Raw genomic sequence first — 14462 nt, forward strand, 5'->3', positions numbered from 1 at the left:
CTTTTCTGTTGTAAATTATCTGTACCAAGCGATCTTCTCTGAGTTCAGAAAATTACATCAAGTTTGTTTTTTTAATATTTGTGTATCGATATTTGTGGTAGTTAGGTAATTTCATGTCAACTTTTAAGTGTAGGGGTGGAGTTTAGCCTGTCAATCAGGTCACAGTCTGATGGTGACTCCTGGGCGTGGCTTTCTCATAAGGAGGGTCCTGGGAACCTGCCCCCCACTTCCCCACCCCTGCCTTCACTGCCCTGATGGGAGACCTGGTTGCTGCCAGAGACCTGGAAATAAGTTCGCCACCATTGGATCCACAAGACTTTGCACCCACCAGCCTGTGATATTCCTGAATTCTGTAGCATTGCATGTGACTGCGTGAGTTTGAAGAGGGACTTACAGGCTAGTATCAGACTTATGGATTTGAGTTGGACTGGGCTGGAATGTCTTCTTGATATATAATTACTTATTTATATAAAGCTCTTTCTTATACACATGAGTGTCACTGGAATTGTTTCTCTAGTCAACCCAGCCTAACACAATATTCATTGCAACACTCTTCACAATAGTCAAAAGGTAATTAACAACCCAAGTATATATCCAAGTATGAATAAACAGAATATTACTCAGTCAAAAAGATAAATAATGTTTTGATACCTACTCTAACAGTGTTTTCCAAAGTGGACGGTATCGCCTGGGGATGAGCCAACAGACCCAAACCAAACTCACTGCCATTGAGTTGGTGCCAACTCACAGTGACCCTGCTGGACAGGGTTGAACTGCCCCTGTGAGTTTCTGAGTCTTTTTTCATTGTTTTTCTTTTTATGTTTTTTTTTAATTGTAGCAAAAATACATACAAAAAACTCCCCAATTCAGCAACTTCTACATATATAATTCAGTGCCATTGATTACACACTTCATGTTGTACAACCACTATTGATATCCTTTTCTGAATTATTCTACCATCATTAACATAAACTCAGTGCCCCCTAATATGGGTTTGTTAAGTACTCAGCTTCAGATAACAAAATATATATAGTTTGTTATTAATTAATCATGCAAATGAAGTTTATACTCCTGTAAAAAGCAGCACAGGCCAGCAGATTAACAGTCACTGGACACAGACTTTCTCTACAAACTTCCTCATCACAAGGTTAAACATTGCCCTTCCCTCGGCTCCGAGGCCTCCACAACTGGATTCACCTGCTCATTAGACTTTGACAGCAACAACATACTTTTATAAAAATGAACACATTTTCCTTAGTTTAGGCTCAAATATAGACATATAAACAACCAATGGCCAAAATTTACACTTATTCGATGAACATAGCTGTAACTATATGCCTATGCCTACCTGTAGCTTTTCAATCACAGCCTTGTCGAGGAGTAATTCGCATGGCACACAGTTCACCCTGTCAAAGAATAAAGTTCAGTCATTTCTAGCATCACAAACTGCATAACCATCACCACTATCCAATGTTAGATTTCCATCACCTCAAAAAGCATCTTTAGCAGTCACTCCCTTTTGCCCCAAGCTCCTGGCATCCATTGATCTACTGTCTGTTTTATCGATTTGCCTATTCTGTATGTTTCATAAGGAGGCCTACTGGGGCAGTGGTTAAAAGTTGGACTGCTAGCCAAAAGGTCAGCCGCTCAAACCCACTGGAGGATCTGTAGGAGAAAAATGAGGCTGTCTGCTTCCATAAGGATTTACAGCCTTGGAATCCCTCTGGAGCAGTTCAGCTCTGTCGGACAGGGCAGCTCTGCATCAGAATTGACTGGATATCATTGGGGTTTTTTATATTTACTATAAATTGAATTATATGTGACCTTTTATAGTTCACTCCTTTCCCTAACATAGTTTTTTCAAGGATGTCCATTTCATAGCATGGAATTTGTGTTAAACAACTTCAGGAAAAAAGCAAACAACAAAAGGAAGCAAAATTGGAAAATGCTGATAATTGTTAAGGTAACGATGGTACATGAAAATCTGTTATGCAAATTCCCTCTCAGTTTAAAAAAATGCTATATAAGAATTAAAATGGGTAACAAACAACCATATTGATGCAAATGGGAGCCGAAGTGGAGACCCAAAGCCTATCTGTAAACAATTGTACATCCCCTCACAGAAGAGTCACAAGGAAGAGATGAGCCAACCAGGGTGCAGTATAGCACTGTTGAAACACACAACTTTCCTCTAGTTCTTTAATGCTTCCCCCCCCACCTATCATGACCCCAATTCTACCTTACAAATCCAGTTAGACCAGAGCATGTACACTGGTACAGATAAGAGCTCTTGACACATGGAATCCAGGACAGATAAACTCCCTCAGGACCAATAATGGGAGTAGTGATTACATGAGGGTAGAGGGAAGGTGGGGGGAGAAAAGGGGAACTGATCGCAATGATCGGTATAACCCCCCACCCTACCCCTAGGGTGATGAACATGGGTGAAGGGAGACAGTGGATGGTTTAAGATATGAAAATAATAATACTTTATGAGTGATCAAGGGTTCATGAGGGTGGGAGGGTGGGGAAGATGGGGCAAATAAATGAGGAGCTGATACCAAGGGCTCAAGTAGAAAGAAAATATTTTGAAAAGGATGATGGCAACGTATATACAGATGTGCTTGACACAATAGATGTATGGGTTGTTATAAGAGCTGTCAGAGCCCCCAATAAAATATTTTTTAAAATTAAAATGTGTTATGATGTGTCCTTCTAACCAAGGTAAATTGAGAATTTACTCTTGTACCTTAAAAAAAAAGTAATGGCTAACATATATGGGGGAAAAAAATCTCAACATTGGGTAATATGAGAGAGGGGAAACCTGTGGGCTGAGTCTATGGTTGCCCAATTCCTGCCTGCAGACTCTCAGAGTGACAATGCAGGGAAGGAGAAGTTCCATGGAGCCAGCATTTACCAGACAGGAAAAGGAGTTTGGAGAGAGCAACACAACTATAGGGGCTAGGGCAGAGAGGAGTGATCTCCCAGAAAGAGAGGTCTAAATATCTACAGAGGTCTACCCTGGCACGCTAGCTGAATTCTGATCAGCACATTCATCCGAGGAAAGCACCATGTGAAAGATGCAGACCTAAAAGTCCTTGGAGCGCACAGAGTTAGAAATAGCTCATGTTCCCACCAGCCAAAGTGGAAAAATTACCATAAAATATGGGCCATCAGGGGAGTACTCAGCACAGTATCACTTCACTGATAAGTAAAAATTAACCAACGAGAAGCTACTCCAGTTCCATCTAATAAAGCTTACAGCATGCCTTGAAGGATCAAATGGTTTACAAGTATTTTAATTGCATCCCAAATCAAGGACAAAAATAATGGGAAGAAGAATAGTCCACACCCCATAAGGTAAAATTCACAATGTCTACCACCAATGAAAAATAAATCGGTCTGTTAAACAGATGGGAATTAGTAAACATTAAAGCATTCATTATAACTATGTCCTATAACTTAAGGAGCCCTGGGGGCATAATGCTCACACATTGGGCTGCTAAACTTCAAAGTCAGCAGTTTGAAACCACGAGCTGCTCCTCGGGATAAAGATAAGGCTTTCTACTCCCGTACGGAGTTACAGTCTCAGAAACTCACAGAGGCAGTTCTAGCTTGTCCTATAGGGTCATTATGAGTTGGCATTCACTCAATGGCAGTGAGTAGTGAGTGAGTAATAACTTCAGGAAGACAGAGGAAAACAGGAGCATGCTAAGAGGAGATTTGGAAGGCATACTTTTAAAAAAAAGGCTGACATAAAACTTCTACAAAAGAAAACTATGTCTGAAATGAAAAGTACAAAAGATGGGATATGAGCAAAATAGACACAGGTAGTTAGGTTTATTGTGACATCCTGGCCAATAGGACCATGTGGGATTAATCAGGTCGCAGTTTGATTGGAGGACAAAGAGATAAATGGCTCTGCAGAGTCTGTTCCCTCTGTCGCTCTCTGGTGATCAGAGCGTGTTGGAGCTCATGTGCTGCTGCTATAGCTGGTTCTCTGCCTCAACCTGTGAACTACACTACCTGTGGGCCAGGCCAACCTGTGGATCTTGTTGCTAGAACTTGAGGTTCCTTTGAGACCTGCTTCGCCACACTGCTGGTTCCTACATCGCTTGAGCTTGAGACTGGTGGATCCTGTCACCTTGCATTGCTTGTATTTGATATCCCATTCAGGCCTGCTTCTCTAAGCTCTTGAGCTATTGACTCTTGGTGACCCACCCTGTTGCTTGCTGCTTGCCTTGCCCGAGGGAGGACTCTGCTGTCTGCTTCCTTGACCTAGGACCTAGAAGCCCATGTGAGTTGGAAGACTTCCAGTATATTAACTGATTCATGGAAGTGAGTTGAACTGAACACTGTACTGCTGTGTGGGCTAATTAGCTGTTGCATTCCTTCTCGGTGTATAGACCTATCCTCATATATATATGTCTCGAGAGAACCCTGCCCAATGCAAACACCAAAAGAATAAGACACTTGAAGACAAATAAATAAAACAAAGTAAAATGTAAAATGCCACACAAAGGAGCTTGTATAACCACTAGTGGAATGTGAATAAGGTCTGCATCTGTTGAGATGATTGGTTTATTGTTCTCCTTTATTCTGTAATATGATGAATTTACATGGATTAATGTTTAAATGAGAAGTCCCTGCTGGCGCAAATAGTGAGGTCCAACTAGCTGGAAGGTTGATGGTTCAAAGCCACCCAGAGGCATTTGGGAAGACAGGCCTAGTGACCTGCTCCTGAAGCTCATAGCCTTGCAAACCCAGGGAGCAGCCCTCCTGTGTGTCTGTGGGGTCCTGAGTCAGATCAGGACGTCTCCTAGTTGCAGCCGTGATTTTCAGGAATGTCTTTGAGTTCAGTGTTAGGCCCATCTTGGCTTGGCAAAATAAAGTGACTTGTCCTCTTCTGTTTTGTGAAAGAGTGAAGGTAAGATTTGGTGTGTGTGTTTGTTTTGTTTTTTTCCTTTACCGTTTTATACATTCACCAGTAAAACCATCTGGTCCTGGAGCTTTCTTTCTTTCTTTTAATTAATTAATTAATTAATTAATTAATTTTTTCCCCCCAGAACTTCTGTTTATTATAAAGGTAGAGCCCCTTCCTGGAGGTGGGCATATCGGTAGGATTTCTGGTAGCGAGCACGGGCACCCGGGCCACCGAATTTCTTGGACTCGCAGTGCCGGGGGTCAGCTACAAGCAGGGTTCGGTCATACTGGATGAGAATGTCTTTGATTTCCTTCTTTGACGCCTCGTCCACATATTTCTGGTAATACGCAACCAAGGCTTTGGAGAGGGACTGGCGGATTGCATAAATCTGGGCCACGTGGCCACCCCCCTTCACCCGGACTCGGATGTTCCCACCAGCAAACCGCTCTTTCCCCAGAAGCAGAACGGGTCCCAGAAGCTAGTACTGCAACGTCCGCGGCTTCATCGCCTCCAGGGCCGCGCGTTCACCTTGATGAGGCCGTTGCCCGTTTGCAGTGCGCCTCGGCTGTGGCGGTTCTCTTGCGTCCGAAGACCTGCACGGACTGCAGAGGACCCTTGAATGGCACGGCTGGCGGCTTAAGAGCTCCTCACCCCGCGGCGCTGCTTAATTTATTTTTAATAATAGTTTTATTGACATATCTTCCACAATCCAATGTATCCACTCACATACAATTCTGTTGTTCAATCCCATTGGGTGGGGCTATTCAATCATGCTATCCGCTCCCTTTTCCCCTCCCCCTCCTACCCTCAGGGAACCACCACTCCTGTCACTGCCACGGTCTCTGAGGGGTCATCCATCTTGACCTTCATGTAGTGAAAGAAGAAAATCAACAGACCTATTGAGCAAATCTGCTGGCCAAGGTCTCTGAAGTGTTAAAAAGCAAAGGTGTCACTCAGAGGACTAAGGTGTACCAAGCGGTGGCATTTCCAACCGTCTCCTATGCACATGAAGACGAGACAATAAGGAAGATGGGAGAACTGGTGCCTTTGAATTATGGTATTAGTGAAGAGTATTGCATCTACCATGGACCGTCGGAGGAAAAACAAGTTTGTCTTTGAGGAAGTAAGTCAGGATTCTTCTTGGAGCGAGGGTGGGGAGACGTTGTCTCATATACCAGCCCTCGGAGAAGAGCCTCCAGCGTGGGGGAGGGTCAGTGAAAAGGAGGAAGGGCCTCACTGAGATGGACGGACACTAACCGCAGCAAAGGGCTCAAACACCGGACGACTGTGAGGGTCACGCAGGACCAGGCAGTGTCATTCTGCTCTACACAGTGTGTCACAATCCATGCATTCCTCCAGTGTGTCAAGCACGTTTGCCCATATGCCGCCATCATCATTTTCAAAGCATTCTCTTCCCACTTGAGCCCCTGATATCAGCTCCTCATTTCTTCCCCCTACAACCCCCGCCTTCTCTCCCTCACGAACCCTTGATAAGTTATATGGAGATTATTATTTTCACATCTTACATCATCCTCCGTCACCCCTCACCCACTTTTCTATTATTCATCCCCCTAGGAGGGGAGTATATGTTGATCCTTGTGATCGATTTCCCCCTTTCTCCCCCCACTTTCCCCTAATCCTCCTGGTATCTCTACTCTCATTGTTGTCCCTGAGGGGTTTATCTATCCCGGAATCCCTGTGTTGTGGGCTCTTATCTGTAGCAGTGTGCATGTTCTGGTCTAATCCGATTTGTAATGTAGAATTGAGGTCATGATAGTGGGGGGAAGGAAGCACCAAAGAACTAGAGGAAAGTTGTGTGTGTTCACTGGTGCTAGACTGCACCCTGATTGGCTCATCTCTTCCCTGTGACCCCTCTGTAAGGGGATGTCCAATCGTCTACAGATGGGCTTTGGGTCTCCACACCATGCCCCACCCACTCCATTCATATTGGGTATGATTTTATTCTGGGTATTAGATGTTTGATACCTGATCCCATCGACACCTCATGATCACACAGGCTTCTTCCATGTGGGCTATGTTGCTTCTCAGCTTGATGGCTGCTTGTTTATCTTCAAGCCTTTAAAACCCCAGACACTATATTTTTTGATACCCGGGCACCATCAGCTTTCTTCACCACATTTGCTTATGCATCCATTTTGTCTTCAGCAATCATGTTGGGAAGGTGAGCATCACAGAATGCTGGATTGTTAGAACAAAGTGTTCGTGTGTTGAGGGAGTACTTGAGGCTCAACGTCCATCTGCAACCTTAATTCTTAACATAAGAATTAAGTACATGTTGTTATATATATTTACATATATACATACCTGTATTTAGACCTCTATAAATGTCCTTTGCCTCCTGGTTCTTTCCTCTATTTCCCTTTACTTTCCTCTTGTCCCACCATCATGTTTGGCCTTCATTTGGGTTTAGTAATTCCTCGCTGCTACATTGCCCTTGATTAAGCCCCACTAGGCACCCTACGCCCTTCTCCCCATTGATTATAGTTCACTTGCTTCCTTGTTCCTGGATTGGTTCCCCACCTTCCTTTCTCCCACCTCCCTTTCTCCCATATCACCCCAGAACCATTGGTCCCATTCTTTTCATCTCCAGATTGTGTATCCCACCTATCTTATCTAGCTAGACATCAATAAGCGCAAAAACCAGGCAAAGCCAAACAAAACAACAAAAGAAGTCAAGACCAACAACAACAAAACAAAAATAAAAACAAAACAACAACAACGACAAAAAGAAAGCCACTGACAAAATGGAAAAGCCTATAAATAGTGCAAGGTCTGTTTGTTGGCCTTTACGAGTGTTTCCAGCCGAGTCTGATGGGGTGCCACACTCTGTCTGTTTTTGGTGTTCCCCGGGATTTCATTACTCTGCTCCCCTCGCTGCTCTGTTGCACGCCCTTCGTGTTTCGCCCCAGTGTGATGGGGTCAGATTGTGCACAATTCCCGCATGTGTCTCCAGCGTTGTTAAAACAAAATTTAATGATAAGAAAGATAGTTTTATTTGAACTTGCAAATAGAAGATCTCACTATCCTCAAAGGACAGTGGGGAGTGAAAAATAACAATTAAAAAAATGGCTTACCACATCCCTGGCTCCCAGAAAATAAGCCCTGACTATTTGACTTCCAGGACTCTCTATTTACTGGAGAGTGAAAGGCAAGTTTGATGAGAGAGCTCAGGCTGGGAGCAAGATGTTTCCTTACAGCCCCCAGGATGTGACTGTAGCCAAAAGAAGACTCATATCCGAACTTGAAAGTCCTCAAGTTGTGTGATAAATGAACACAAAGGATTGCTTTATCTGAAATTACAATCCAGAAAGAAAAATGTTAAATAAAAAGATTTTTTAAAAAATATTAGCATCATTCACATATCCTAGGGGTTATGTATTTCCCCAGTTGGAGCATGGAGAAAAAAGGAAAATTTTCTATGTGTAAATTGCCCAATTCTTAATCAAGTGCATAGTTCTGTACTGCTTTCAGGGTATTTGAAGATTTGAATAATTTCTTTCCCATTTTCCTTTCCATTAAAATACTAGTTATGGTATATCTCTTACTCATTCCCACCTCTCACCAATATAAGCGGGTGTGCGGGTGGTGGCTAAATCTATCATTTTATTCCATAGATTGAAGAACACTGGAATTATGATCAGCGAGACAGATAAGGGGTGAGCATCAGCTGGAGATGGCAAACTCTAAGAAAAATGAAAGGGCTTATGAAAATGAGTATTTTTTTCAATGCAGTACACATAATAAACACACCAAAAATGTTAATGGCTGTGTTAGGCAGGTTTCATCTAGAGAAACAAAACCAGGATACTTATGATTGTATTTATATAAGAGAATAGGTTTATGCAGCGAGAAGGAATGTAACAGCTAATTAGTCCACACAGCAGTACAGAGGGCTCAGTACAACTCACTTTTTCATGGAACAGTAAATATACTGGGAGTCCTTCAACTCACTTGGGCTGCCAAGTCCAAGGTCAAGGAAGCAGGCGTAGGAGTCTGCCCTCAGCCAGTCAGGCAGAGTCTGCCCGCAGGCAGCAGACAGCAGGGTGGGTCAGCAATAGTCAGTAGCTCTGGAGCTTAGCTAACCAATGGAATCTCAAACTCAAGCACAGTGACAGGATCCCCCAGCCCCAAGCTCAAGCAATGCTGTACCAGCAGCATGGAGAAACAGGTTGCGAAGGAGCCTCAAGCTCTAGTGACATGATCCACAGGTTGGCTTGGCCCACAAGCAGTGTAGCACACAGGTTGAGGCAGAGAACTAGGTAAAGCAGCAGCCCGATGGTCCTATCACCAGGGAGGAAGAGGGAGATGGGATGCTGGCTGTCTTTATTTATTTTGGTCGTCTTCCAATCAAGCTGCAGCCTGATTAAACTCCACCCACATTGGTCTAGTTGGCACAAGAAACCTATCACAATGGTCCTATGCTTTTATGGTTTTGTATTCTATTCAAGTTATCCAATTATTGATATGGAACAAGACACAACCTCCAATAACCAATGATGTCCCTGAAACACTGGTCTTCTTTGTCTTCTTAATAAGGGGCCCCAGGTGTAGCAACTGGCCTTTCATTTTGGATGGAGCACCCCAACATCTCTGAGCACCCCATCCAAGCACAAACCCCTCTGATGTGACAGTCGTGTGTCTTTTCACAGGATGTCTCCCTTTGCTTTGCTCCCTTCACACAAGTCTTCGCTAAATACCCGGTGTACTTGTGGCTTTGGGGTCTCTGGGGCCTTTAGTTTGACGCCATCATCATCGCAAAGTCGAATGCTGTCCCTTGAGGTGAAGATGGGGTCAGGGACCCTGCAAAGCTCCAGAGTCCCATTCGCTTGTGGGGTCTCCCAAGCTCTACTTCTGACTCATTAATCATCCTGGGTAAGAAGACCCCAGAGGCTTCTGGGTTTCATTTGTGACACTAAACAAGGCAGGTATGTAGAAAGGGGAAGAACAAAAATGGGGGAAGGACCTGGCATGGGCAGCATCATAGCCAAGCAGGCTCTGTAGGGCTACCCTAAACAACACACTCCTTGCCAGATATCTGCAGCCCAAAGAGGGTCTGTCCTGTACTTAAAACCAGTGTTTCCAGCAGATTGGGTCTATTTTCATTCTATTTTAACACGTGGCAGGGGAGGGGTTGGGAAGGAACAAGCAAAAAGACTAAAAAAAAGAAACCATCTTACTCTTTTTTTTTTTTTAATACAGCTTCTGGAACCCACTCGAGTGGCAAGACATTCTATTCCAAGGACGAGCCATGCGTTTCATTACTCAGAGATAAACGGAATTGCCAATGTATTAGCACTTGTTCCAGCATCTCAAGTATCTCAGGTAATGACAGGAGAAAAATGGTTCAACGTTTTGCGGAGAAATGTTAAAGACCTTCCATCCATTTGTGTTTCCTGTGCAGAGTGCTGACAATCTGGAGATGCAATGACGATAGTGGAACCTGGGTTAGGAATCCCTTTGAAATCGGTCCAGGCTTGTCAGTGCCTTTGAAAGCAGATGGCTAGCAGCAGCAATGATAATAAAAGCCCAAGGAGGCACGGCTCAGTCACTCAGTTTCTCCCCCACCCACCCCAATTCCCCTTAGGGCCTTTGCTATCCACCCATTATATACTCTCCAGGCCATTGGCAGACAGTCTAAAAATGCCAATATACAGAGTTTCTGGTGCATTATTATAGCAGGCAACAATATTGTTTTTTTCCCCTTTAGAAAATATTTTGGCAAGATACCTGAGACTCTGGAATGGGCGGCCAACTCTCAGTAGGATTCCAGATGGTTGAGATTCCGGCTCCTGATGTCCTGATGTCTCCCCCTCCCTCCTCTATTATATCTTTCCATTTGTGTTCTCCTGGGAGATAATATTTCTATGTCAGCCAGTCTCAATAGCGGTCACTCTTCAACACTTCTGGGTTAACCTTGAAGGGAATTAGTTCAATTATATATTCTTGTGACATTCTGCTTGTCCATCATCTCTTTCTATGCTCCTTCAGCCCTTCTCAGCATCTCCCCCGCCCCCTCTCCGCTAAGATGTCCTCTGCAGACCTGACCTATTAATGCTCTCTCTCTCTTGGCGCCTTTTTAATTGGGTGGTGCCTAAGAGGTGTTCAAGTGACCTCACATTGATGGGTGAGCTTCTCTGTGATCATCCTCTGGCGTCTGCTATCTGTTAACGACCCTTCTTGTGGATCCCACAGCACCCAAGGTTATCCTTTTTGTAGGGTTATTAATATAGTGGAGGGAGCCCCTGGGTGGTAGAAACCATTAAGCATTTGAACCCATCCAGAAGATTGATCTGCTTCCAGAAGATCACATCCTGGAAAACCCCATGGAGTGGTTCTTCTCTGCGCACACGGGGTAGCCCAATCAACTTGACAGCAACTAGCGACAACACTGTCATGGTTGTAGCCCTGATGAGAACTCTTGCTGCAGCTCCTAGTGCAGCCACTCACTATCTGTGTGACCCTGGCAAGTTACTGAACCCCTCTAGTGTCAGCTCCCTCTGACAAATGAGAGTAACAAAATGACCACGTACACTTTCCTATCATTCTGAGCACTAAATAAGATAAAGCATGTAATGTGTTTGGCATCATACCCTAATATAGTAAATGTTCTATGAATATTTGTGATGCAGTCTGGGTTAGTCCAGGTCGACAAGAGAGACAAATCCAGGGAGACTCATAGATGTATATAAGAAAGAGTTTTCTATAAAGAGTAATTGCACATTAAGAAAACATCCCTGCCCAGTCCAGATCAAGCCCATAAATCTGATATTAGCCCATATGTCCAGTACCAGTCTGTAAATTCCTCTTCAGACTCACATAACACATGCAATGTTGCCGAGTCTAGGAAGATCACAGGTCACTGGGTGGAAAGTCTTGTGGATCCAGTGGTAGTGGAAGCATCTTAGTGTTACCGTGGGTCTCCGTGTGGCTCCTTCAGCTCCAGGGCTCTGGCTGCCATCAGCATAGCTCCATGTGGCTTGTCAACAGGAATGTCTTGCAGGAATTGTCTGAGTGTCCTGCCTCCAGCGAGCTATTTATTTTCTTAGCGGCTCCAAATGAGGTCATCCTGATTGACAGGCTAAGCCCCACCCCTTCACTCTTAAGTCTCAAGTTGACAACAGATTATGTAACTACTACATGGTCTATGTATATTGTTAATGTCACAGCACCTTATTTCAGCAGTTGAGGAGGTATCCATCTCCCATTCTGGATCAGAAACTCCTTGAGAGCAGGGATAATGTTCTTGTCATATCTGATTCCCAACCTCCTACATAGGATGTATATAGCTGTGTAAGTAAAATTGCTCTTCTATCCATGTTTTTTGAATGAGTAGGAGCATGTACATAAAATATAGGGGACTCTAACTTGGGGATTGGTCAGTTCTAATCTGCTGAGTATAATAAGGCTGAGTGAAGCATCTCATGAGCAGAGAGAGGAATCCCAAGACCATCGAGAAGACCATGTGTGAGACACCTCCCTGGAATGGCAGAGATGGCAGAGGCGCCAGGGACACCACAACTGTGAGGTAGAGCCAGGAGGCAGAGTGGCAGGCATCCTGGCCCATGGGATGCATACCAGTAAAAGAAGAAATACTGCTGTGCCACAGGAGCAGCACTGAGACCAGGAGATGGAGCAGAGGAGTCTCACAAAGCAGCGAGCTGGCTTCCTGGTCCATGGAAACAGAGGCTGGATGACTGAGGACCAAGGAGAAACATGCCTGCCAGCAGGGCTGAGAAGAGGCATTTCAGATAACAGACAAAAGCCTTTATCTCTAACCCTTTGTCATCTGTGAACTTTCTTAATAGACCCCATAATTGTGGGTATTGTCTTGGGTTCTGTAGAGTCATTGCAATGAATGATCAAACCCAACAGAGAAGTAGAATGCTGTGGACAGCTGGTGTCAGAATAGAGTATCTACCAACTGAAGATGTTTGTTGAATTCTTCAGTTTCTTCATCACTGGCTTTAGTGGTTGATACACCCAATTTGAATAGTAACCATAGTAACGTGTGTTCCTCGTAGGTATATGAATATTATCCTATTGGTATCAGTGTTGTACTTCAGGGTAGCTCTTAACATATTCTTTTTGAAGATGAAGACAATACCATTCCTCTTGAATTTGTCATTCCCCACACCATATACCATAGGATTGTCCAGATCAAAATGGCCAATACCAGTCTATTTTGCCTCACTAATGCCTAGGATGCCAATTTTTGTGTGTGCCCTGTTCTACTTCATTTTTTATTACTTCCAATTTTCCTAGATTCATATGTTGCACATTCCTCGTTCAAATTATTCATGGATGTTTGCAGCTGTTCTCATTTTGAATTGTGCTCCGTTAGCAAAGCAAGATCCCGAGAGCTTTGCTCCATCCAAGTCATGAAGTCTTTTCTGAGGAGGCACCTCTTACTTGGTTGTATTTTTTTAAATCATGTTATTGGGGGCTCTTACAGCTCTTATTTGTCCATATGTTGCCATCATTATTTCTAAAACATTTTCTACTTGAGCCCTTGGTATCAGTTCCTCTTTTTCCCCCTCCCTGCCCACCCTCCTCAGTTGTATTTTGAGTGCCTTCCAACCGAGGGTCTCCACTCCTGACTCTCTCTGACAATGCTCTGCTGCTTTTCAGAATTTCTCAGTGGCTGACCCTTCAGAAGTGACCACAGTATGACAAGCTGACAGGTGAGTGGGGGTTCTGAGGTTACACAGTCCTAAACTGAAGCCTGAGGAGTCCCTTGTGGCATAATGGGTTACGAGCTGGGTTGCTGACTGCAAGGTCAGCAGTTCAAATCCACCAGTAGCTCTGCAGGACAAAGATGAATGAGGCTATCTGCTCCTGTAAAGATCTGCATCCTTAGAAACCCTAAGGAGCAATTCTACTTTGTCCTATAAGGTCTCTATGGGTCAGAACCAATTCAACGACAGTAGATTTAAATGGAAACATTCCTCGCAAGAGGCAAATCCTCCCACCCTATAAAATTTTGTCATTAGGAAGAATTTTCTAATTTTTTTGCAATAGAAAATATTGAGTTTTTAATAGCATGTAACCTTTTTCCTAGCAGCCAACTCCCAAGAGGAAAAGAGCTAGACTGACAATAAGCACATTCATATGATTCTGCTGAATTTTACTGAACAGAGAAGTTGGTTCACTTTCCTTGGAGAAAGGGCAGGGATCGTACGTATGCTACTGGCTGTTTCCAATCTTGGGAGGCAAAGAAGCATCACCCCGAATCTAAGGCTGACCTGATAGAGAAGGAAGATCATAGGAGCCGGCATCTTTGATGGCATCACCCACGTAGCCGCCAAACCCTGAGACCTCCTGCCTCCAAACTTTTTTGATACATGAGTATTAAATTGAAGACTATGGCTGGGTATTCGGTTACTTGCTGCCCCAAAAGCTCTTGATCATATAAAATATTCCCAAACGACAGGGCATGGTGCCCCAACAGGCTGGACTGGAAAACACTCTTAAAGGCCAGTGATCCTTGAACTAACTACAAGCTTTTCTTTCTTGGTAT

General features: G+C 43.9%; 1 pseudogene; it reads right to left on the reverse strand.

The window, feature by feature from the left end:
- Positions 1-5061: 5061 nt before the first annotated feature.
- Positions 5062-5909, reverse strand: LOC101654017 (annotated as a pseudogene).
- Between the last annotated feature and the right edge of the window lie 8553 nt (positions 5910-14462).

Source organism: Echinops telfairi, unplaced genomic scaffold (genome assembly GCF_000313985.2).
Source record: "Echinops telfairi isolate 266 unplaced genomic scaffold, ASM31398v2 ScPeMD7_9;HRSCAF=40, whole genome shotgun sequence".
NCBI classification, from domain to species: Eukaryota; Metazoa; Chordata; class Mammalia; order Afrosoricida; family Tenrecidae; genus Echinops; species Echinops telfairi.